The following is a 23,793-nucleotide window of genomic DNA, read 5'->3' as shown; positions in this document are numbered from 1 at the left end:
TCAATTCCTCTTACTTCCTTAATTCTGATTCCATGTGTTCCCAGGAACCTTCTGATTGTGATTCGGCTGTCCTGATAAATCTGGCTGTAATGAAAGTATTGGCCATGTATGGCCATAGAGAGGCATTCTTGCTTCTGTCACAGTTACAGTTGTCATTCTTTATTAGTAAGTTTGTATCCTGATTTCCGTCGAAGCTTAATTAGTTTTTGTTTTCTTTTAAAAGATGCCTAAGCTACCTTATTGGTGCTGATGAAAGCAAATTTCTGAACCTGTAAGGCTGTGGGTTGAGCCTGGGTTCTGGTTAATTGCCAAGGTAATGAATGCCACTCTGTCAAGAGCCCTGTGAAGCAGTCTGCTGGCCTTCACCTGGTAGAAACCCGTGGCTGTACATCATTTTCCAATTTGAATTCCTGTGGTACCCTGAAAAGACAGGTGTTTGACTCTTTTCAGATAATATTGTAAGATATTTGAGATACAAGCACATTGTATCTGACAATTTTTTCCTTAAAAATGTATTTTATTGCCACCCAGAGGTTAGTTTCCAAGAGGAATGAAAATGTATGTGCAAAAGTTTATGTTCGTCATCCAATCATGAAGTTTTAAAAATAAATGTGTGGTGTTTATATTTTCTTTCATTAAAAATAAATAAAATAAAATAATATTTCAAAGAGCATTTTCATCTCATTTCCTATGGTAATGAAAGCACATTATGAAAAAATTTTAGATCCAGTTCCCAGATTCATTGTACCTAGGGAAAACTTCAGTAGAAAATTAGAATATTTCTAATTTTATTAGGGAAAGACTAATGGAAAAACCTTTTAACTGAGAGATCTGGTTTGAAACATAGATTTTTGTGCTGGAGGCTTCTATTGCTGTGCCTAAATCAAATAAGACTCTGTCAATTAGTCTACCATGAGCCTAAAAGCTGTAGAAATACTTGTTTATAGTCTCTGTAGATATTTTCTGTTGCGCTTTGTGCCTCCATCATGTTTTGCTTACAATAAAGCTGTGTCTGTGTTCATACAACACATAGAATGATTGTTCACTTAGTTCCTAAAGGGTTCTTTTTGGTTATTGGTCTTGATCCTAATTTTCCAGAGTTGCTTTGGACAAGTCAGCTACTGAAGATGTAGATATCTGCGTACCTTTTATTGGAGTATCTCTCCTGCTTTCACCTCAGTCCTGGTGGGACAATATCGTACCTATTATGGCCTCTGTGTTATAAAATGTTTCCCGATTTGTGTTATGTGAAATACAAGTCCTAAAAGAATCACTGTGTAATTCACCATGCTCAAAGATTCCAGAGTCAAAGAGTTTGGGAAATTCTGTTCCTTCTTTAGATTTACTTGTTTAACCCATTATTTCCCAAGTTTATTTTACTCAGAACAGGTTTTCCTTCAGACATCTTAAAAAAATGTAGAACACATTAGAATAAATAATGCTTTGTATCATTATTTTGTTTTCCTGCTTTTGAATTGGTTTGGCTTAATTTTAAAGTTTCAGGATTTTGTTTCTGTTGCAGGTTTTAAGTTTTTCTTATATTTTTTATTCTAAAAGTTACTTTTTTACTCTGAAATGTCTACATTGTTTCAATGATGAGTTCATTATAAAGACGCTCACAACTCATCTAAAAGGAAAATGTTAAATTGTTTCTTTAAGTTTTGAAGTTTGTCACACATTGAGAATATAAAATGTATTTTAAAAAATGTATCTGTACAGTGTAAAGAAAAATAATGAAAGAGCCACCAGCGTATTGTCCATGGTGGTTAAGAAATTGAGCTTTACCAGTACCCCAGAAGCTCCCTATATGCCCTTCCTCCTCCCAGGGTAACACTTTAATTTTATAGTAAGCATTCCCTTGCTTTACTTACACTAGTTTCATCGCCTACGAATATATCCCATTGAGTCAATATTACTTTTTTAGGTTTGCTTGCCATGAATTTTATATAAATGGAAACATACAGTGTGTATTCTTCTATCATTGCTTCTTTTTTTTCAACTTTATATTTCTGAGATTCATCCATGTAGTGGTACTTTGTTCTTTTTCACTGCTGTGTAGTTTTCAGTTATAAGAATATTCTACAATATTTTTCTTACTCCACCTCTGTTACAGTCATTTGTTTTGTTTCTTTTCTCTTCTTTTTTTTTTTTTTTTTGTCTGTAGGAACAGTACTTTAACAGTGATCTTGTTAAAGTACTGCCCACTGTTCTTCATGTGCAGGAGTATCTTTATGGTATATGCCTGTGAGTGGAATTGCTTGGTCACTGGGGATGTGTATGTTCAGCTTTACTGAGTAGTATCAGTTTGTTCTCCAAAGCAGTTGTACCACTTCATACCTTCACCAGCAGTGGATAAGACTTCCCATTGTTCCTTAACAGAACTGGATATTGACAGCTTTTTAAGTTTTTGCCAATCTGGGGATGTGAAATGATATCTCAGGGTTTTAATTTTCATTTTGGTGATTAGAATTACAGTTGAGCATCTTTAATTTTGTTTATGGACCATATGTGTTTTCTGTGAAATTCCTAGTTGGGATTTTTGCTCATTTTAAATTTTTTTTTTTGTATGATTCATAAGAATTCTCCATCTAGTTAAGACACTTATATGTTGTTTAGAACAGTGCCTGATACATAGCAAGAATTAAATAAGAATAGCTGTTAATACTATATCACTGTTGTTATAGTTAATTCTTTGTTTTTAGGTTTTGCAAATATGCTATTTTGTGGCTTATTTTTCATTCTGTGATGCTGTGTTTTTTTCCTACCATAGCATTTTAATACATAGAAGTTAAGTTTTATACAAAATCTTGAATACGTAGTCATAACCATAGTGTATTCATGTCACATATGTTATATTTCATAACCTTTAACTTTTTAATCTTCAGTACCATTTTTTTGTTGTTGCTATTGATGTTTCTTTTTTTAACCCCAGGAATAATTAACCCATTTATTCTCCTGTTCAAATTGCTGTACATTTATTTTCTATGTTGTAGCCTCGTTATAGATGTATCCATCTCTCCAAATGTATTGTGGTTATTTTGAAGACAAAACATTTTTAGCTTCATGATTTCAAGTTTAATATTCATACCTTAGGGACTGCCTAAAAACATTACCAGTTGCCCAGAAGAGATCCAAATGAATCCTAAACTATTATATACTTGAATCCTTATGATGTTAAACTACAGGCTTAAGTTCTTTGGAATATGTAACTTGCTGACCCAGCTGTCAGTGTATTGTTTCTTTAGCTTAGCAGTAGTTCAGAGATCTAATTATCTTTTGATTGATTTTTTCCTGGAGGGATGGCAAAAGGGCCATGTTAGCAGTACAATTCTCAAGTCAACAGCCATGATGAGCAATGAGAATGATAATGTTAGTTTCTTCAGATTGGCTACTTATCATGTGTCAAGTACTGTTATAAATGTATTACATATATTAACTCAAAAGAATCCTTTTGATTGATGAGAAAACCAAGGCTCACACAGATTAATTAACTTCTCTAAGATCACACAGCTAGCAAGAGTGAAATCAAGAATTCAAACTCAGGTGGTCCAGTTGCAGAGTCTTAGAAGTAGATTTGTAAGGTATTGATCAACTTGGTATCTGAAGAAGTATTAATTCAGTTTTAGTTTCAAGAGAAGGATTCACCTAAAACTGGCTTTTTGTTTGTTTGTTTAATGTGATGGGGAAAGAATGGGAAATACATTTTCAGTGTGGTAGATGGGATCAAGCACTTTTAGGTAGCAGCAGAGCTTGGAGTTGGAGTTGCCTGATGTGTCAGGCTTCCATTATAAAGAGCTTTGGATTTTTGTGAGTGAATCATGGCCTCTGAAAGATTTCAGGAAATGAATAGCCTTTAATTCAGTCCCCCATAGGCCATATTCAGATATTGGGAGAGTAGTCAGTGGAGAATGGTTTTTAAAATATTAATATCACGGAAGGTTCCAACTGGTTTTCAAGCTTGGATAGTTACTATACAGTTGAGATAGAGCCTTCCTAAAAGACTGCAGTAGAGGAACTCTTATACAACTATTTGGTAAATAGCTAAACATATTTGAAAAGTGTCCACTCATTAACTTAAGGTTAAGAGATTTTTTCTCATAATCTTTATTTTGGATTTAAAACATTGTAATTGGTTCATGAAGCAGTTTTCTTTAGGTTGCTATTACTGCTTTGGCTATTGGCTATTTTCAGATGTAATTTTCACTCAGCTGTGGTTTCTTTATTCATTTTTATTCATAGATTCATCTTTATTCATAGATTAAGTGCTTAAGTGAATTAAGGTCAGTGCATTTACTCCAAAAATTATAGGGTTAAATGACTAAACCAAAAGAATGAAACAAGTTGAGTAGTAGTAGCACAGAGTTGGAACAACCATGTATAGGAAAGGTAGGTCGTACTGAGATGATACACTTATAGGGTATTATGCGGATGACTCAACTAGGGTGTGTGTTTTAATGGAAAAGTTTTAAAACTTTGCTATGGGATTTAAGTATTATGCTTTTTCCTCTATTGCTTCCCCCTCAAGGAAGGACTAACAAGGTAGCTCTTCCCCTCCCTTGTATGGTCATAATAAAGGATTGCAAATTAATTCACTGCTTTCAAGGCATCAAACAGATTGAATACCATATTTGTCTTGGAGGGAAGTCCCAACTTCTGTTGGGGTGATTGAATCTGCTTTGTGAGACTGGGTGCAACTTCCTTGTATTCAAGGGCAGGATCATCTTGTCAACAGCCAAATATCTTCTAAGATGTACGTCACTTAGAAGAAATGAGCCCCGAAATGTGGTTTGTTTTTAATGTTTCTCTCAACACTCTTTCACTCCTCACCCCTGCCCTGCCACACACACACACACACACACACACACACACACACACACACTATGCATCCAAGAAATACTGCACCTGATTGCTATTTGGCAATAGAGTCTGTGAGGACTAATTGTAGACATTGTTTTCTTTGTGGGTTGGGGACAAAACATTGCTCTTTTAACCTTTTCCCAACTCTTAGATAAGTACTGAAAACTTTGACAGTTGAATGTGGACTGTGAAAGAAACACATAAATAAATATTGGGAAAACAAATGCACATATCAGAAATCTGAAAAGCATTTTCAGATTAAATTAGCTCCTTTTATGATTTGAATTAAAGGTGGCCTTGATGTGTCAAAAAGAAACATTACTGGCTTTTTTTTTTTTGTTTTAGAACCTCATGACCTTTATGCTATACTGACAAAGCCATTCTGTGTTTGATTTTTTTTTTTTTTTAAACAAGGGTGGGGATTTTACACTTTGCAAATTCCCATGGAGTGATTATAATTTGTTTCATGGAACAGGTCTAGTGGTCAAGTGGTAGGGGTAATATTAGGCTCCTGAACTAGGAGCCTAATACTGGCTCCATTTTTAAGCGTGTGATCTTAGGCAAGTCTTGTCAACTTTCTGAGCCTGAGATTTTAAAAATAAGGATAAGAATACCTTCCCTCACATGGTTTGGGAGAGGCAGTACTACATCGTTCTGAAGAATCCTGGGCTGCTGAGTCTGACAGCCTCGTTTTGGTTGTATGTCATTGGATAAGGTACCCACCTTCTATGAGCCCCATTTTTTTCCTATTGCAAAATGGCCGTAACTTTATGTATCACTTCTCAGGGTTAATGCGAGGACCAAAGTGAAATGAGGTAATTAATATATATAAAATGATAAGCATGTTACCTGGCACACGACTAATGTTCAGTTAATTGTTATGAATTATATATTATTGTTATTGTCAATAACATTTGGGGTGGTTTTAACATTTTATAACATTATGGGTTATGGAATCGAATGATCAGATTTCAAGGTTTTGATGTTTAGTACCACAGGTTTGCTGCTGAGAAAATCTGAAAGTATAAGGAGGTATTAATTAAAAGATAGGCAGAATTTTCTAATTTCATTCTAATAGTCATTAACAATAGGACATTGTCTAGATGATCTAACTTTCTGTGCTTTACTTTTCATCTTTATTCAAGTAAAGAGAATGGTTTTTGAGGGAAAAAATATTGGTGTTGTTTTATAAAAATTGAAACAAAAGTCCATATGGTTTGTGACACCTAGGATGACTAATTGAGCACTTCAGATATTTCTCTTAGAATTACCCATTTGGGGGCTCAGAAAAAAGGCACTATGTAATTTATAAGGAAAAAAAATACCTTCTAGTATAGTCTGCACGTATGGAGTTGTCTAACTCTTAAATAACAAGATATTAACTCTCCATTGTTTTAAGAAATAACAGTGAGGATTATTGCTGATACAGTTTAAAAATCTGGGGGTGGGGAGAGGACTTACAGAGGGGCATAAAATCACCTGGTAAACAATTTTCATCTTACGTGTGTTTTTTTATCAAGTCATTGCTTATCTGACCAACAAGGAGGGGATTAGCCACCTGCATCTGTGGCACTGTTTCATTTATTAACTCACCACATCCAACACATAAGCTATATGTATTAAGCTCTTGCTAAGTGCTACAGACTATGCCTGAAGCTGGTAACCCACCGATGGTGAATAGATAGCAATCCTTTAGTATGACCATACTGGAGTTTCATACTATAGTTTCTACATTATCTTGAAGGATGGGTTGAGAAATATTGCAGAGCGCCTAAAATCTGCATTTCTAAAATTTTGGCTTCATTTGTACTCTGGAGAAGGAACCAGTTACCTTTATTGTAAGTTAACAACTATATACTCATGTAACTCAGTACTTCCCCCCCCACACACACATCAAAACCCAAGATGCTGCTGTAACAGTATCTAAGGAATCTCTACTGATGCTGCCTTGATTCAAGCCCTCATCATATCCTGCTGGACCATTTCAGTTGTCTCCTAACTGCTAGGTGAACCTCCCTTACCTTTTAGGTTTCCCTCCTCTGTCCTCCAGACACCACCAACCACCCACAAATCTATATTCTTGCTTCAGCAATTCATCTAAAATGTAAATTGGATAACATTGTTTCCAGGCTTAGAATCTTTAAAATGTCTTCCTTATCACTTTTCAAGGTACCATCTAAATTCCTTGGCATCAAATTTGTGGTCCTTCTTGATCTGGTCCCTACTTTCCTATGAATCTCATCTCCTGACAGTTTCTTTCACCACCTGCATAGGAATTGTTTACAGTTCCCTGCTCTCTCACACTATGAAGACCTCTGATATCTTCAACTCTATCATCACTATCATATTTACATTGTGTTGTCATTTATTTATTTGTCTCCCATGATTAGGAAGGATATTGAAGACAGAATTCTGTGTCATTTAACTTTGTATTCCACCCCCATGTAACACTGCCTGGCATATAGTACACATTCCCTAAATGTTTGTCAAATGAATGAATGAATGAATGATTGGTTGATTGAAGGTACTCCCATGTTGCCATAGTGTCTCATTAGTAACATTTGCAGTTCTTAACTGTATTATACAATAACTAAGTCAGTTTTATAAATCTAACAATCATAGCTAAAAGGGAGCTTAGATATCATCTCATCCAACCCTTTCATTTTTTTCAGAATGGATAAAGTCAAAACCAAAGAGAATGAGTAACTAAGACTGGGGCACACAGCTGATTAGTGCTAGCCTGGGGGCCCACCCTGGCCTGGCTGCCCCATCCACTTGCTGGGAATAGGCCTAACAGATTGAAATGGTGCAAGACTTTAAAAGAGATCATAGTTAAATCATTTATTTTAGTTTTGGATTTAAAAATAAATTATTGTAGAAAAATATAAATATGCATAGAAGTAAATAGTAGAGTATCCCCACGTATCATCAGCAGCTTAAACAGTTATCAAACCATGACCGGTCTTGTCTCATCTGCAGTATTTTGCAGCACATCTTTGATGTCATATTATTTCATCCAGAAATATTTTAGTATGTATGGGATATGTGAAAATAAAGGTCTCTGGTATTCTGGGAAGTCAGGTACTTCAAACAAAATAATGAAGGCTGATTGAAGACCTGGCTCCAGAAATCTGGCTGCCTCTCCCACTGGGCGGTGGTCTTCTGTCCAGCACTCTCTCCTCTCTCTACCCAGCTGTTCCCAGGACTGTCACTTCCACGGAGCCCATCTCTCACTGAGCTTCCTTTGTCCACGTGCTCTGGAGAGAACTGTGCTTTTTTATTTAAACTCTTAGATGGAGGTGTAAGAAAGGAAAGAGATGGTGACCATACTAATAAGGAAAATAGATTGTTGTTAGTAGAAAGCAAGATATTCTATGTGTAAAGTTAAGTAGCTTTAAAAAAATTTATCCACAAGAAACCTTTAAAATTCCTTGGAATCTGTCATTTTTATTTTCTCAAGATTATATTATAAAACTTAAAGTTGCAGTTTTTATTATGAATTGTTATAAATATACACAGAGAAAAGTAAAGTGTCTGCTGCACAAATCTTAATATTTTGCCATATTTACCTTGGATTTGATTTAACAACACATTACAGTTTGAGATGCTTTTGTAGCCCTTCCCATTCCTCCCTCTCCAGAAATAACCATTATCCTGGATTTAGATTTTTATTGTTCCAGTTATGTTGAGCAGTATCTTGTCTTTTGCAAAGCAATTTTACCTTTTCCATTTGATCTTCATAATTCTTCAAGTATGTAGGGAACTATATGGAGTTTTTATTTCAATTCTAAAAATGTACATCCCACCAAATTATCCCAATTTCACTTAAAAGCTATAGGGTGTGAAGTACTGTTTTATGATTTACAGGGTATCTCATTACAAATATAGTTCTGAGGCATGTGTGTGAAAACTGTTCATGCTGTGCTGTGTTTTCTGCTTGAAATACTAATAACTACCTTTAAAAATACAAACAGCATAATAGGACTGGAAGGAACCTCAGAGGGTTAAATAGTCTTAACTTCCTGATTTTAGTGAAACCACCTTAAAACCAACTCACAGGTAAGTTTTCTCATTTTCAAGGAATATACCCTCCCCGAGTAATGCTTACTGGCATGACAGACTGGTAAAAAATTCACTGAAATGTCTTGCTTTGCATTATCTAATAATGCTTTTTAAAATTAAATAACTATAGAGTTTGCATATGATTTAAATTTAAAAAAAATTTTTTACCCCAATCCTCCCAACCAATATTCCTAGCTATGCTTAGCATTATTTTTTGCTCCTTGGAAGGAGGTACAGAGCTCATCCTGTTTATTCAACAATAATAAAATTATTTCTCCCTTTTTTTTAAAGAAAACGAATCTAGTGCTGTTAAAAATTTCTGACTCACTTATTTTGGAGAGAAGTATCTCTTTCCACAAATAGATGAACTTACATACTAGGTCTTCTGAGTGAACTGATAAATTTCCGTGATGTCAAGAAATGGAGTGGAGTTTTTATAGATGCCAGTCATGTAGATAGGAATTTTTCAGGCCAAATATAGGGAGAGTAGGATTAGGTTGACTGGCCTCTCGAGCCACAAAGCACTTAGGGATTTCTCACTGGGGTGATGTAGTGCTGGAGATACGTTTAATCTTTTAAATAAAGGACTCTGGTATTCTGGGCAGTCATGGTACTTCATAGAAAATAATGAAGCTTGATTGAAGACATGGTTCCAGAAATCTGGTGGCCTCTGCCATGTCATCTGGAGTAGCTGCTGCAAGAACAACAAGAGATGCTTGCTTATAGGGTCTCTGACCATTTATTAGGGTGCTGTAAGTGTGGCTCAGTCTTGATTTTTAAACCAAGTTGAGATCATCACTGTTTTTCTTCACATGGGCTTCTAAATAGCTGTCATTAAGTTTGGATTACTGCCAGACATTCATTTAGTGCCGCTAGAGCTATGCTACCCAATTTATTAGTTTTCACTGGGCACTGCAGCCCACACTCATCTTTCCCTGTTCTGAAGCCCTGCTTGTATCGGAAAGGCCCACCCAGGCTTGTTTGTCGCATGTACTAATTGTTTTTGTGGGTTAGTCTTGCTTTTTTCAACAATAGTATCGGCTCTCAGAGTGCTCCTATCATCCTTTGCTATTTGGGTCTCTTCCTACTAGCGCACTGTCTGCTGTATAACAGGTGCTAATGGTGCCAATTCTTTGATCGTTTACAACCAGTGCAACTATTAGTTGGTGTTTTCTATTTTTATATCTCTGGTCATACTGAAGCCCTAACTATCCAATAGACTTATTAAATATCTTATTTTGTTTCCTGTAATCAGTAACAGACACTATAAATTTGGATGCAGCTTTTTAAAAGGGACTTTAAAAAACCTGAGCCTTGAATTTGGGTACTTACTTGTTCCCCAGGTGGCAGAAATACCTCGGCAAAGGAACTGAAATCCAAATGGTAATTTTTCAGTCCAAAGCTGAGGCTGGGTTAGTTTAAATCATGTTTTTTCCTCTTTTCCAAAAGATGATACCCAATCAAAATCCCAACAATAATCTTAATTGATCTTTACAAGCAGATTCTAAAATTCATATAAAATAATGTGTAAGAATCTGGGAGAGAAAAAAAGGAAAGGGGAGAAGCTTGCCCAACAAGATGTCAAAATATATTTTACAGCTCTGAAAATAAAATAGTTTGATTTATGTGTGAGGAAGAAAGAGAGGGAGGGAGGGAGAGAGGGAGGGAGGGAGGGAGGGAAGAGAAAGGAAGGAAGGAAGGAAAGAAAGAAAGGAAGGAGCAAAGGAAGGAGGAAAGGGAGGAAGGAAAGAAGGAAGGTAGGAAGGGAGGAAAGAAGGGAGGGAGGGAGGGAGGGAGGGAGGGAAGGATTAGCGTCTCAGAATGGATGGTTACCAGAAGGTTCTCTAGTGCATATAGTTGCTCATACTCATGCTCCTAAGTCTTAATGCACAGGTTTTCTTTCTCAGTTTTTAAAAATGTTTGCTACACTCGTAAGTGTGACTCTGTTTAGTTTTGTGAACCCTTGGGGTTGTTATATTTCCACACATTTTACAATAGAAAGAAATGAGGAAAATAAAATTTATTATAAAGAATGAGGTGCCTAGAGGAGCAAAGTACTCTATAAGGGGAGGCTTACCCACTTGAAACTAAAGGTCAGAAGAGAGACAGCGTAGCTGAATGAGTCTGAGCTTAGGCTCTGGTATGAAGCCAGCTCGGTTCCATTTGCTAGTTGTGTGCCTTTGGAATGGCAGCTAAGCCTCAGTTTCCTCATTTGTTAATGTGGGAAACCCATACTTTATAGAACCGTTGTGAAGGTCAAAGAACGTCATGCGTGTTAAATGTTTAGCACTGTACCTGACACAGAAGTGTTTGATAAAAGTTACCTATGGTATTATTTTTATTAATAAAGACCTTTAAAAACACTCTGAAGGGTTTTTGTTTTTTAAATTCTCAGTTAGCTGCTAGTCATGAAGATTTCAGAAAGGCAACTTTATTTTCAAATCAGTTTCACAGTTTTTTGAGGGAGACAAGCAATTCTTCCCTTAGCAAAATGGACTGAAATTTAAGAACTTTTGATCTTGCAATGAAGAAAGTCGAAGACAATCAATAGATTCCCTCTACCTTTTTCTTATGTTCTGTGAGCATTTGAGCAAGTTGTGACAGTGGAGTTCTTCATTTTTATGGAGACTATGGGTGAAAGGGGTGAGTTTGAATTTCAGTGGGAGAGTTTAGGTTAGATGTTAAGAAGAACTTTCCAGTTGTAAGGCTGCCAAGTAGATAAGAGGGACTCCTAGTCACCACTCAGAGACCTTTCTGACCTGAGGTGGTTTCAGTGCTCCTGGGAACCCATCTAGATGAAGGTTAAACCTGCACTTCAACCCTCATGAAGGTGTGTTTGCCTGGATTCTGGCTGCCGCGCAGTGTTGGTTAATCCTCTGGCACATACAGTGCAGTGTTCTGGTATTTTCCCCCCTATTTAGACAAGTAACTGAGGACAGACAACATAGGATAGACAATATGTATTTTAAATAATCTATGAAATAATTGCAAAGTTTCCAACAAAGATTGTAAAACTCTTTCAACAGTTTATAGAGCTGTTTGGGCAAGAGGGCAGGTTAAGTGGGAGGAAAACTGACATAGTCTTGTCTCTGGTAGAAGGACGGTGAGTTGATCTTTTAAGTTTCATTAAAATCAGGAATTATACAGCGATTTAAGATTTATCAAGAATAAGTAAGGTGAGCATGTTAAGAACAGTAATTCTCTTGACTTGCCTTTAGGAAGTTACAGATTTATTTTTAGCTTTTGCTTTGTTTAATTGAGTCTGGTCCATAAAGGGTAGGGATGATGTCAGAACAATAGAACAATAGCCCTGGCGGACAGGGATCAAATCCCAGCTCTGCCACTTTCTAGTTGAGAGGCCTCTGACAAGTAACCTCTCTGAGCTTTGGTTTCTCATTTGTAAAATGGGGAAATAGTACCTAGCTCATATGATTGTTAGGATGGTTATGGGACATAATGCACATATAGTACTGTCTGACACAGAGAAGGTACGGAATAAATGGTAGCCATGGTGATGACAGTGACGGTCATGGCAACGACAAGGACATTGATTGGTTGCCTTAAAAAAGTAAATTGTATATGCTAGTCCAAATAAATAGGGTCCAAACAGTAGGGGCTTAATGTCATATCTGAGTAACAGAAAATCTTAGTTTGGAAAACTATGTTTTTACCTACATTCTTAACCTTTGAGTTGTGTGATTGCGTGATAACCGTTTTGATTTGATCCTACTGGTTTATGAGAAAGTGTGCCCTCCTTCTAATGTAATAACTGTATGTAGTTCTCGCATGAAATAAAGCACCTTCGTAGATGTATCAGATCAATGATTGCACACTCTTTCCTTTATATCCTAATTGCATACTTCGGGATGTGCAATTGAATATTCATGTTTAAAATTTATGAATTTTATATTTAAAGAAAATTTTATATTTATATTCAAAGAATATTCATATTTAAAATTTTGATACTCACTGCCAGATTGCTTTCCAGGGAGATAGGACCAGCTAACCATCCAAGTATACGACAGAGCCAATAATGGGCACTGTCCATCTTTTTCATCTTTGCCAGCCTGATTGGTTAAAAAGGACCTATGACATCTTAGTTTTGCTTATGCACTTCTTTGACTAAAATGAGTTAGCATATTTTCAGATATTTTAAATAATTATTTCTTTTATAAGCTGCCTGATTTCAGTCTTTTGCCAATTTTTATATGGAAAAAATTCATTCTTTGAGAGATTCAGTCTATATTTGAATAATATAATTATCACAGCTCATTTTTAGGTAGTTTAAATAGCTGAAATCATACCACAATGCGAATGTTTAAATCATTTCAATTTATACAACTTAAGAAAAAAAAATCAGAGTATGAGTAAATCTACATCACTTAATGTGACTAGCTTCTGTAATCAAAATCCTAATAGCGTTCGAGAAGCCTTTTTTTGTAATATTTTGGTTTCCAGAAAGTTTGAAGTAAAATGTCCTCAGTCATCTGAAAAGAGCAGACAGAGACCAGTTATTTGATCCACAGATTCCTTATCACAAGGTAGGAAGCAGTGCTTTAGTGTCAGACGTGGACGCCAGTGTTAGAACTACTAGATACCACCCAGTCCAGCGCTCAGCCCTGGCTCCCCCTGTCCTAATAGCCCTTTTTTTTTTTTGCGGGAGCAGCAGTACAGTGTCCTAGAGCTGCCACTGCACTGTGGACTCTCCAGCTAGATTGGAAGCTCCACCTGAAGGTTGAGTGACCTGTTCTAGTCTAAGCTTTTCACTGGATCCAAATGACTGTGGGCAGCACTTCTGTAAAATGAGGGAGATGGTCTAGATAATATAGCTGCTATGTTCAAGTTTTGAGATTGTAATACCTGTTTGTGAAGTAAATGTGCAATCTTAGACCTTAAGTAGATTCTAGTAAAGTGCTGAACAGAATCGAACTCATGAGCTGATTTATGGGAGGGTTTTCCAGTATACTTATTTGAATTACAGGATATCCTTGGTAACAACAAACCATACAATTTACTTTTCATTCCATTTTAGGTATTTTGTTTTCCAAATAAACCAGAATTGTGTTCTAAAGATCAGAAGTCAATAAAATGGTATGTCCCTGTTTAATGCTTAGACAATAAGCTGTTCAATAAGACTCTGCTTGAAGATTTTTTATACTCTGGCATCCTAATAAGGTGGATACCTCCTGGATTTTCTCACGGTTGCAGAAGTCATGTAGTCTGTGTTTAACACAATATCTGAGTCTGATGAGTCACGTGGTATGTCTGCTTTTAGCTTGAAAAAGATTTCGTTGGTCACTTGTGATGGCCAAAAAGTCTCTTGGGAGAGTTAACTCAAAATAACTAAAAGTAACTCATAACTACTTACATCTTGGAATTGTGAGCTTGAGGATATCGTGTTTTAATTTTAGTCTAATCTGGTTTTTGCCCTCAAAAAGAACTGCTGCGTCTGGCTCTTTAGTTGTTAAATTAGTCTGGTCTCTTTCAGTGAGTGGTTTTCATTTGACAAGGAACTGTAAACAAAATAACATGGTAACTTTCAAATTAAAATTAAGAAATATAGAAGAAATTGGTACAAAGGAGGAATCCGCATAAGTCTTTCCTGAAGTTATTCAGTGATAAAGCTTTTAATTTTTTGACTGAATGGGAAAATTAAAATATGAGTTTAGAGTTTCAATTAAAGTCATGTTTGAGCAATTTATATTTTTACAGCCTCACTTAAAGTGAAGTCTATTTTCAAGTTTCACTTTTGTGTGTGATTATTGGTCTCTTTCTCTCGCTCTCTCTTTCTCTTCTATTAAAAGCTTACTTTTAAGAAAGTGAACGACAAAAGTTGACCACAAAAGTGACCAATTTTTTAGAGTTGGGCCCCCGAGTGATTTATGTGTTTGGGCTGCTTCCCAAAGCTGCTCCTCCCCTTTCCTTTATAGTGTGTCACACCACCTCTCACCACTCATCGTTCCCCTGCCTTGTCCACTCATTGGTTGTTCTCTGGTCACACCATACCTTCCCCTTTTAGCACAAAATAGACATTTTTGATTGTACTGGTATTTTCAGTCAGGCATTATCTTCTTTTAAACAGGCAAAGTAGGAATAAAGGAAAGTAAGGATCATCTTTAAAGCAAGAGCATTTATTTTGTCTCTTGTGATTTTGGAGTAGTTTCCTTACTTATAACAAGGGAAATTAGCTTAGCTAAATTTGTGCTGCCCTGCTTTTTGATTTTGATAAGGGCCTTTTGAGTCACCAGTAGAAAAGCTATTTGAGAAGAAGGTGACTGTTTGAGTCCTTGTAAATATGCACAGGCATAAGCCACCAAAAAAAAACTCTTTCCCTAAAAAGAAGTGTCACAGGTGGCTGAAAATTTTCTCAGAATTCCCATTATTCTTATGGTTTGTCTGTAGTTTTATTCCATGACTTCAAACTCTCTTTGTTGTTTTTCACAATCCTCCTCTAAACCAGAAGTAAAATTTGTTTCGTAGGGGAAAAAATCCAAGTGCAGTGGTACCTAGAAAACCAGCTCTGTGGGCTGAAACGTGCAAGTTGATTCCCTTTTACTGCTCCCATGTCTACTCATACACAGTTACTCTTAAATAGTTTATTTCTTATTATAAAAATGATTGTTTCTCATTATTGGAAAAATTGGAAAATTCAAAAAATGATAAAGGATAAAATTTAAATCATCCATAATTTCACACCATAATTTACCTGTTTTTCCATAATTGAGTTCATATTTTACATGAAGATAGAACTTTGTATCCTGTTTACTTAACATTATTTGTCATGCCGTTAATGTTTTTGGGGAAAATTTTCTTCATTGTTATTTTATGGTGTTTCATGTTATCATTCCACCAATCATTTTACCTAATTTTAAACATTTGTTTTGTTTGCTATTTTAAATAATGCTTTTATTAAAAAACAAAACAACTCTATAAATCTTTGCTGTAATTTTGATTATTTTCTTAGGATAGATTCCTAAAGGTGGAATTATTATGTCAAAAGACAAAAAATCTTTCAGGTTCTTGATACAAATTGCCATAGTTCCTCTTAGAAAGGATTACATTTCTACCTGTTGCATCCCACGTGAGGAGAGTTGTGGGGAGCGAGGAGGGCAGCGCAGGATTAAGAAAAGACGGTAGCCAATAATAGATTATAGCCAATAATAGATTATAAGCAGCGCCAAGGGACCCTCAGTCTCAAGGACTGGATGCCCGGAATTGGACCTATGCATTAGCTTTTATTAGTTAGGTGGGAAAATAAAGGAGATAAAGCTTGTCAATCTCAAGATCTGTGAATCCCACACATCATAATAGGAAACTGATTCAAGCCAATCACCCTTGCCTGCAGGCAGCAGAACCATAAGTCTCAGGATGCGTGTACTGCCCCAAGGGACAAAACTTTCATGCATATGAATAGATGGAGAGCACATCATTGAATCACTTCCCTTGCAGGTTTTGGGAAGGAATGCAGCCACAGAGGCAGAGGCTTTCCTTAGTCTGGGGATTGTCGGGGGCTGTGCCCACCTCTATGAACCCCGTGGGTTCTCCTGTTGGTCCCCACTTTACTGTGCCTGGCTTGACTTGTCCCCCATGGGGAATCTTACTCGTCATTAGATGACCAGCCATCTTTTGGGGACCAAACAGGAAGACATGAGGTGCAAACGTAAAGATGAAGCAAAGTCCCTGAAAGGATCCATCTCACAGACTCTCCTTTCTTTGGGGGCAGGTACGAGGAGACAGACGGGTAGGCTGCAGCGTGGCAACACCTACCAGTTAACATACACAGTCGTCAAGATGGTGACATAGGTCATTCCCAGCTTCAGTCTCTCTCATGAGAAGACCAATTAGCAACTATATATAGACAAGACACCATTGTGAGAATCCCAGAACCCAGGGGTGAGGCTGAATCACCCTCTGTGGGCTGCCTACAGCCCTGCTTGGATACTGTTAAGCAGCCTTGTTAAGTATACACTTAAGCATAGCCTGACCCCGCATCACCAGGAAGCCTGAATAGTGACCCTAGGCAGACTTGTTATATGGTACTGCCCAGCTGTGGAGCCCACCCTATAGCCCTGCTATGCAGCAGAGCGCAGCCAGTGGCCTCTCCCAGGCAGGAGGTAGCCAGTGACCCCACCCATTTGCAGAGCACAGCCTGCAGCTCCACCTGATGTGGGAGCCTGGACAGCAAACCTGCCCATCTGCAGAGCATAGTCTCTAGCCCATTCACCTGCAGAACACAGCTGGAGACTCCTCCCAACCAGAGAACCCAACCAGCGACCTTGTCTAATAGTGGAGCCCCGCCAGTAGCCTACCTGATTGTGAAGCCCAGTCTGACTCCCTGCCTAACTTCACGGCACACCCTATAGCCCTGTCTGATTGCAGAACATCCTAGAGGCTATGTTCTGTCTGACCATAGCCTGCGACCCTGCCTCAGCATGGAATCCAGTGAGAAGCACCAGCTGATCAGAAAGCACAGCCTGGGATTCTGCCCAACCAGTAGTGATTACAAAGCCCAGGCTGTGGCCTTGCCCAATTATGGAATCCATCTAGTGGTACCACCCTGCCAGGGAACACAGCCAGCAGGCTTATGCAACCACTCAGCCCAGTCAGAAGCACCCCCTCCTCACTTTAGAGCATGGCAGTGGCCTCAGCCAACTAGAGATCCTGATAAGAAGCCCCGCCTGCCCACAAACACTACCAGTATCCCAAGCTGAGCTGACTGGTGAAGGTCTTTCCCCGCTAAAGCGAACCTAAAAGGTCTGGAGGAGAACACTTACCTAATTGTGGAGATACCCACACAAGGGATCAAAGTACATGAAGAATCAGGTAAACATGACACCATCAAAGGAAACTAATAAAACTCCAGTAGTTGACCCTAAAGAAATGGAGATCTCTGAACTGTCTGATAAAGAATTCAGAATAATCCTCAAAGTTCAGTGAATTCAAGAACACACAGACAACTAAATGAAATTAGGAAAACAATGCATGAACAAAATGAAAAGTTCAACAAAGAAATAGAAACTATATAAAAAAAATCAAACAGAAATCTTAGACCTGTAGAATACTGTGACTGAATTGAAGAATTCAATAAAGAGCTTCAATAACACACTTGACCAAGCAGGGGGCGGAAAAAGTCAGTGAACTAGAAGATAGGTCATTTGAAATTATTCAGTCAGAGGAGCAAAAAGAAAAAAAGAATTAAAAGTGAAGAAAGCCTGTGGACTTGTAGGACATGATCAAGAGATACAAATATTATGGGAACCCCAGAAGAAGAGAAATGTAACGGGAGAGAAAGTTTATTTAGAGCAACAATGGCTGAAAACTCCCCAAACTTAGGGAGAGAAATGGACATCTAGATTTAAAAGGCCCAATGGACCCCCAAATAGGTTGAACCTAAAAGGCTATGCTAGGGTGGACGGGTGGCTCAGTTGGTTAGAGCACAAGCTCTAGGCAACAGGGCTGCCGCTTCGATTCCCACATGGGCAAGCGAGCTATACCCTTTGCAACTAGAATGAAGTCAGTGAGCTGCCACTCAGCTCCTGGGTGGCCAGATGTCTCAGTTGGTTGGAGCACGTGCTCTCAATCACAAGGTTGCCAGTTTGACTCCCGCAAGGGATGGTGGGCTGTGCCCCCTGTAACTAAGATTGAACACGGCACCTTGAGCTGAGCTGCCGCTGAGCTCCCAGATGACTCATTTGGTTGGAGTGCAGGCTTTCAACCACAAGGTTGCTGGTTCGACTCCTACAAGGGATGGTGGGCTACGCCCCCTGCAACGGCAACTGGACCTGGAGCTGAGCTGCGCCCTCCACAGATTGAAAGGACAACAACTTGACTTGGATGGAGCTGATGAGTCCTGGGAAAAACACACTACTACTGTTCCCCAATAAAAAAGTCCTGGAAATATACACTGTTCCCCAATAAAGTCCTGTTCCCCTTCCCCAGTAAAATCTTCATAAAGGAGAAAAAGAAAGGCTGTGCTGAGACATGTTATAATTAAGTGCATTGTCAAAAGTCAAAGAAAAAGAATTTTGAAAGCAGCAAGAGAAAAGCAATTTGTCACATACAAGGGAACCATCGTAGACTATAAGCAGATTTCTCAGAAATTGCTATTCAGGAGAAAAAGTGGGGTGATATATTCAAAATATTGAAAAAAAAGAACTGTCAACCAAGAATACTAGACCCGGTAAAACTGTCCTTCACAAATGAAAAGATAAAGATTTCTCCAAACAATCAAAAGCTGAGGGAGTTTGTCACCCCAGACATGACTTATAAGAAATATTAAAGGGTGTTCTTCAAGTCTAAATAAAAGTATGCTAATTAGCATCGTAAAAACATATGAATGTGCAGAACTCACTGGTAATAGTAAATATATAATTTAATCATATTCTTTAATATTGTAATAGTAGTACATAATTAATGACTCTAGTTTAAAAGTTGTGAAAAGCATATTAAAATAATCATAATTGCAATAATGTTATTGGATACAAACTATAAGAAAGTTGTAAATTATAATATCAATAACCTGAAATGTGAGGGGGGAGTAAAAGTATGAAGTTTCTGTGTGCTATCGAAGTTATCAGCTTAAAATAGGATATTGTAAAATATTTTATATAAGCCTTATGGTAACCACAAAGGAAAAACCTATTAGTGGATACCCAAAAGATTATGATAAAGGAGTCAAAGCATACTGCCACCAAAAAAGTCATCATTTACAGAACAAGACAGCAAGAGAGGAAACAAGGAACAAAGGGTCTACGAAAGTCAGGAAACAATGGCAATAGTAAGCCTTACCTATCAATAATAATCTTAAATGTAAATAGATTAAATTCTCCAATCAAAAGACATGAAATGGCTGAATGGATTTAAAAAAACACACAGAAGAAACTCACTTTAGCTTTAAGGACACAAATATACTGAGAGTGAAGGGATGGAGAATGCTATTTCAAGCAACTGGTAACCAGAGGAAATCAGGGGTAACTGTTCTTATATCAGACAAAATAGAATTTAAGCAAAAAATGGTCAAAAGAGACAAAGAGGGTTATAATGATAAAGAGATCAATCCATTAAGAAGATATAACAATCATAAGTAATTATGTGCCCAATATCAGAGCACTTAATAAGTAAAGCAAGTACTGACAGAACTAAAAGAGGAAATAACAGTTGGGGACTTTAATACACCCTCTCAGTAATGGATAGATCATCCAGAGAATCAATAAGGAAACTGCCAATTTGAATAACACTGTAGACCAAATGAGCCAAAGAGACAAAAAAGGATCATTTCATTCAACAGCAGCAGAATAAATTCTCAAGTGCACAGGACAGATCACATGTGTAAGGCTACATGATAAGTCTCAACAAATTCAAAAAGATAGGAATTATGTCAGTTATTTTTTCTGACCACCATGGTATGAAACTAGAAATCCATAACAGGAGGAAAGCTAGAAAATTCAAAAATACATGGAAATTAAACAAAACACTCCTGAACAACCAATGTCAAAGAAGAAGTCAAAAGAGAAATTAAAAAATATGTGAAACAAATGAAAATGGAAATCCAACATACCAAAATTTATGGTATACCCCAAAAGCAGTTCTAAGAAGGAAGTTTATAGCAATAAATACATACATTAAGAAAAAAGTAAGATCTCCAACTTTACTCCTAAAGGAACTAGAAAAGGAAGACTAAAAGCCTAAAGTTAGCAGAGGAAGGAAATAATAAAGATTAGATCAGAAATACTCATAAGTACAAAATAAGAAAATAATAGTAAGATTAACAAAACTGGGTTCATTCTTTGAAAGGATAAAATTGAGAAACCTTTAACTAGACTAACCAAGAAAAAGAGAGAGGACCCAAATAAATAAAATAATAAATGGAAGAGGAAAGACTGATTATAACTGATACCATAGAAATACAAAGGATAATGAGAAATAATTATGAACAATTATACACCGACAAATTGGACAACCTAGAAGAAATAGATAAATTCCTATAAACTTACAACCTCCCCAGACTGAATCCTGAAAAAATAGCAAATCTGAATGGACCAATAACAGGAAAGGAGATTGAATTAGTAATCAAAAATCTGCCAACAAAGAAAAGCCCAGAACCAGGGCTTAATATCCAAAACATACAAGAAACAAGGAACTCATACAACTCAATAGCAGTTTTCCCCAAGATTACTGTCTTTTAATCTTGTTTGATACACAATATGTATATTCCAAGTGTTTGTATAATTGATACCTAGCACTATTTTCATTGTGATGATTTCCTTTTAAGACAGTCCTTTCCCTTTCAAAGATCAGATACTTGTTTTTTTGTAATTTTTCTGAAGTTTAATTTTTCTTTTTATTGCCTTCCTCCTTTCCTTTCTTTTCCCTCCCCTCCTTTCCTTTCCTTTTTGTTCTTTAATTTTTATGTTCACCGTTTTAAAGCATTTGAAATTTATTTTGCCCTTTGGAGTGAAATGGATATCTGACTTGCGTTTTTTCCAAATAAATAACCAGTTGTTCCACCACCATTAATTAAATAATTCGTCTCTTCTTTCCATAATCTATGATTAGATTTCCTCATAAAAAGGCCAACTTTTTTTGTTGTTTGTTTTGAGTCACGGTTATTAAGAATTTAATGAATGTTGTTCTCCAGCTCCTCCTCTTTGCTAGTTTTGTGAACAGGATTATTTTCCCATTTCTAAATTATGTGTTTAAAATTACATTTTAAAGGTATTTTAAAAACTTTAAGTGGAACTCTTTATTTAAAAAATATTTTTGTTTTGTTCACTGACTCATATTCTTTATAACAGAAGTAAAAAGTACAGAAGAAAACTCAATGATGTTTGGCTATGGGAAGTAGATGGAAGCATGGCTCAGCTGACAAGACAAAGGGAAGGATAATTCCTTTTGGGTGCATTAGATATCTAATTTTATTCATTTCATTCCTCCAGATCTCCAGTTCAGAACCATAGGTTTAATCTGGTACCCCAGAATTCTCTAGACCATTGTTAGTTATCTCCCCTATCCCCTGCCCCCATGCTCTGTTCTCTACAAGAATTACCTAGGCTACTAAATTTATGTCTATAAACTATAAATTTCTAGATACATAAATTCTCTATATAAACATGAATGAAATAAAGATATACCAACTTTTATGTGTATTTATAGTCTTAATTCTTGTTTTCCATGTTCTTTTTGTTGTTTTGTTTCACCTCTGAGTAGTTTCTCCTTTACAAATAGCTTTGAAATCCTCCCCCATTCTCCCCTTTCTGTATCCTCCACTTTTTGCCTTGCAGACTGATTTTTTTCTTTCTCTCTGTTCTTGTGTGTGCTTGTGTGTGCACCAATTAATAGAAATTGATTTAAAGTTCTTTTAGGGATACCTGTACTATCTAACTGTTGGTATTGTTTTCCTGTTGTGTTGCTAAATTTTAAGTATCTGCAGTTGTTTGGCATTTCAGCTAAGGTAATTTTTTCTTGTTTTTTTTTTTTTTTTTAAGTTAACTATAACTTGGTAAAACATCTTTCAGTTAAACATCTTTTGCAGAGAAATTCTAATGCATTACTAAATAGGGATATAGCAATAAATTCAATCACATAAATATTATAAGAACAAATGTCTCCTTTCTGAATATTTTTGAGAAAAATAGAATGTTACCTTACCTGAACATTAAGATCGAATAAACTGTCCAGTTTTTAGATAAAGTTTTTGTTTGGCAAGTTTATCTCCTAGTTTAATTGTTTATATTTGGTTTATAAACATTTCTCCTTCCCTTTGCAAGTTAGAAAACCAAAAAACTGAAGTTCAGAGGGATATTTAGTAATTACTTGGATCCACATACTCAAGTAGGCTGCCATTAACAGCATTACTATAGCCAAAAAAACTTTTGGAAACTCAACCATTGAAATATATTTTTGTCAGCTTGGAAAAAAAGTCTCTTTCTAAAACAATACTGAAAATAACAATGATGATACTAACTTCAGCATCACTGTGCCATCACCACCAGGGTTATGATTCACTAAAAAAAGAAAAAGTATCTATGAATTCGCTTCTCTGGACTAGTGCACAGGGCACACAGCACATGTAGAGAGTCACATTAATTAAAAACAAAACAAAAGCTCTTGACACTAAATGCAGTAAATAGATTATAAATAAATTGGATGTCTGTTGCCTTACAGGAATTACGGCATCTTGTGAGAGAAGTGATTGGTTCCTCCCTGGAACGTTTCCATCTACTCTGCTATACCTGCCAGTCACTGCTAACTTCCAGGATGACATTTACAAAGAGTTCTGTTTTTATTTCAAGTTTTTCTGTTTGAGAAACTAATATGTACTTTTTAATACATTTCTCTCCTCTCTCTGTGCAAAGCAATCTAGTTTGTCAAATCAACTAGGCTTTAAGATGAGGAGGGATAGGGAACATGCCCTGGAGACCAAATTCACAAGCTAATTTAGGATAGCCGCCCAAAACGCAGGAGTGAGCAGGAAGATTGGACTGGGAAGGGAAGAAAGTAATCAGTTTTGCACATTTAATAAGAGTTAAGAGATGTTTTAAAATAGTCTCTCACTTAAGTTATTGATTTACCAAACATTTCCATGACATTTCTCTGTGCCAGGCACTGTTCTAAGTCCTTTACAAATATCAACTTTCCTAATTCTTATAAGTCTTATATTAACATAATCAACATGTGCACAAGTTGGCCATTGTTATCTTTATTTTAGTCAACGGGAAATTGAAGCACAGAACATTTAAGTAATTTGCTTGAAGTCACACAACTATTGAGTGTCTGGGCCAAAATTCAGATCCAAGCAATCTGGCCCTTCACCACTGTGCTCTGCCACCATTTGAAGCATCATGCCAACCCTGTAAGGTTGGCATGTATTCTCTC

The 23,793-nt window shown here is 36.7% G+C and overlaps 1 protein-coding gene across 3 annotated transcripts in view; it reads left to right on the top strand.

The window, feature by feature from the left end:
• Positions 1 to 23,793, top strand: part of STK38L (serine/threonine kinase 38 like) — a 72,973-nt gene that overhangs the window by 18,733 nt on the left and 30,447 nt on the right. The window contains exon 3 of one of the 3 annotated variants that reach the window (XM_019737475.2): positions 13,952 to 14,010. The exons of the other annotated variants lie outside the window; for them this stretch is intronic. The gene's annotated coding sequence lies outside the window, so the exon portion shown is untranslated. The remainder of the gene's footprint in view (positions 1 to 13,951; positions 14,011 to 23,793) is intronic. 3 annotated transcript variants of the gene reach the window in all.

The sequence above is a fragment of the Rhinolophus sinicus genome, linkage group LG02, assembly GCF_036562045.2.
Source record: "Rhinolophus sinicus isolate RSC01 linkage group LG02, ASM3656204v1, whole genome shotgun sequence".
Taxonomy (NCBI): domain Eukaryota; kingdom Metazoa; phylum Chordata; class Mammalia; order Chiroptera; family Rhinolophidae; genus Rhinolophus; species Rhinolophus sinicus.
The sequence above is the reverse complement of the archived record's forward strand: the minus strand, read 5'-3'. Positions and strand labels throughout refer to the sequence as shown.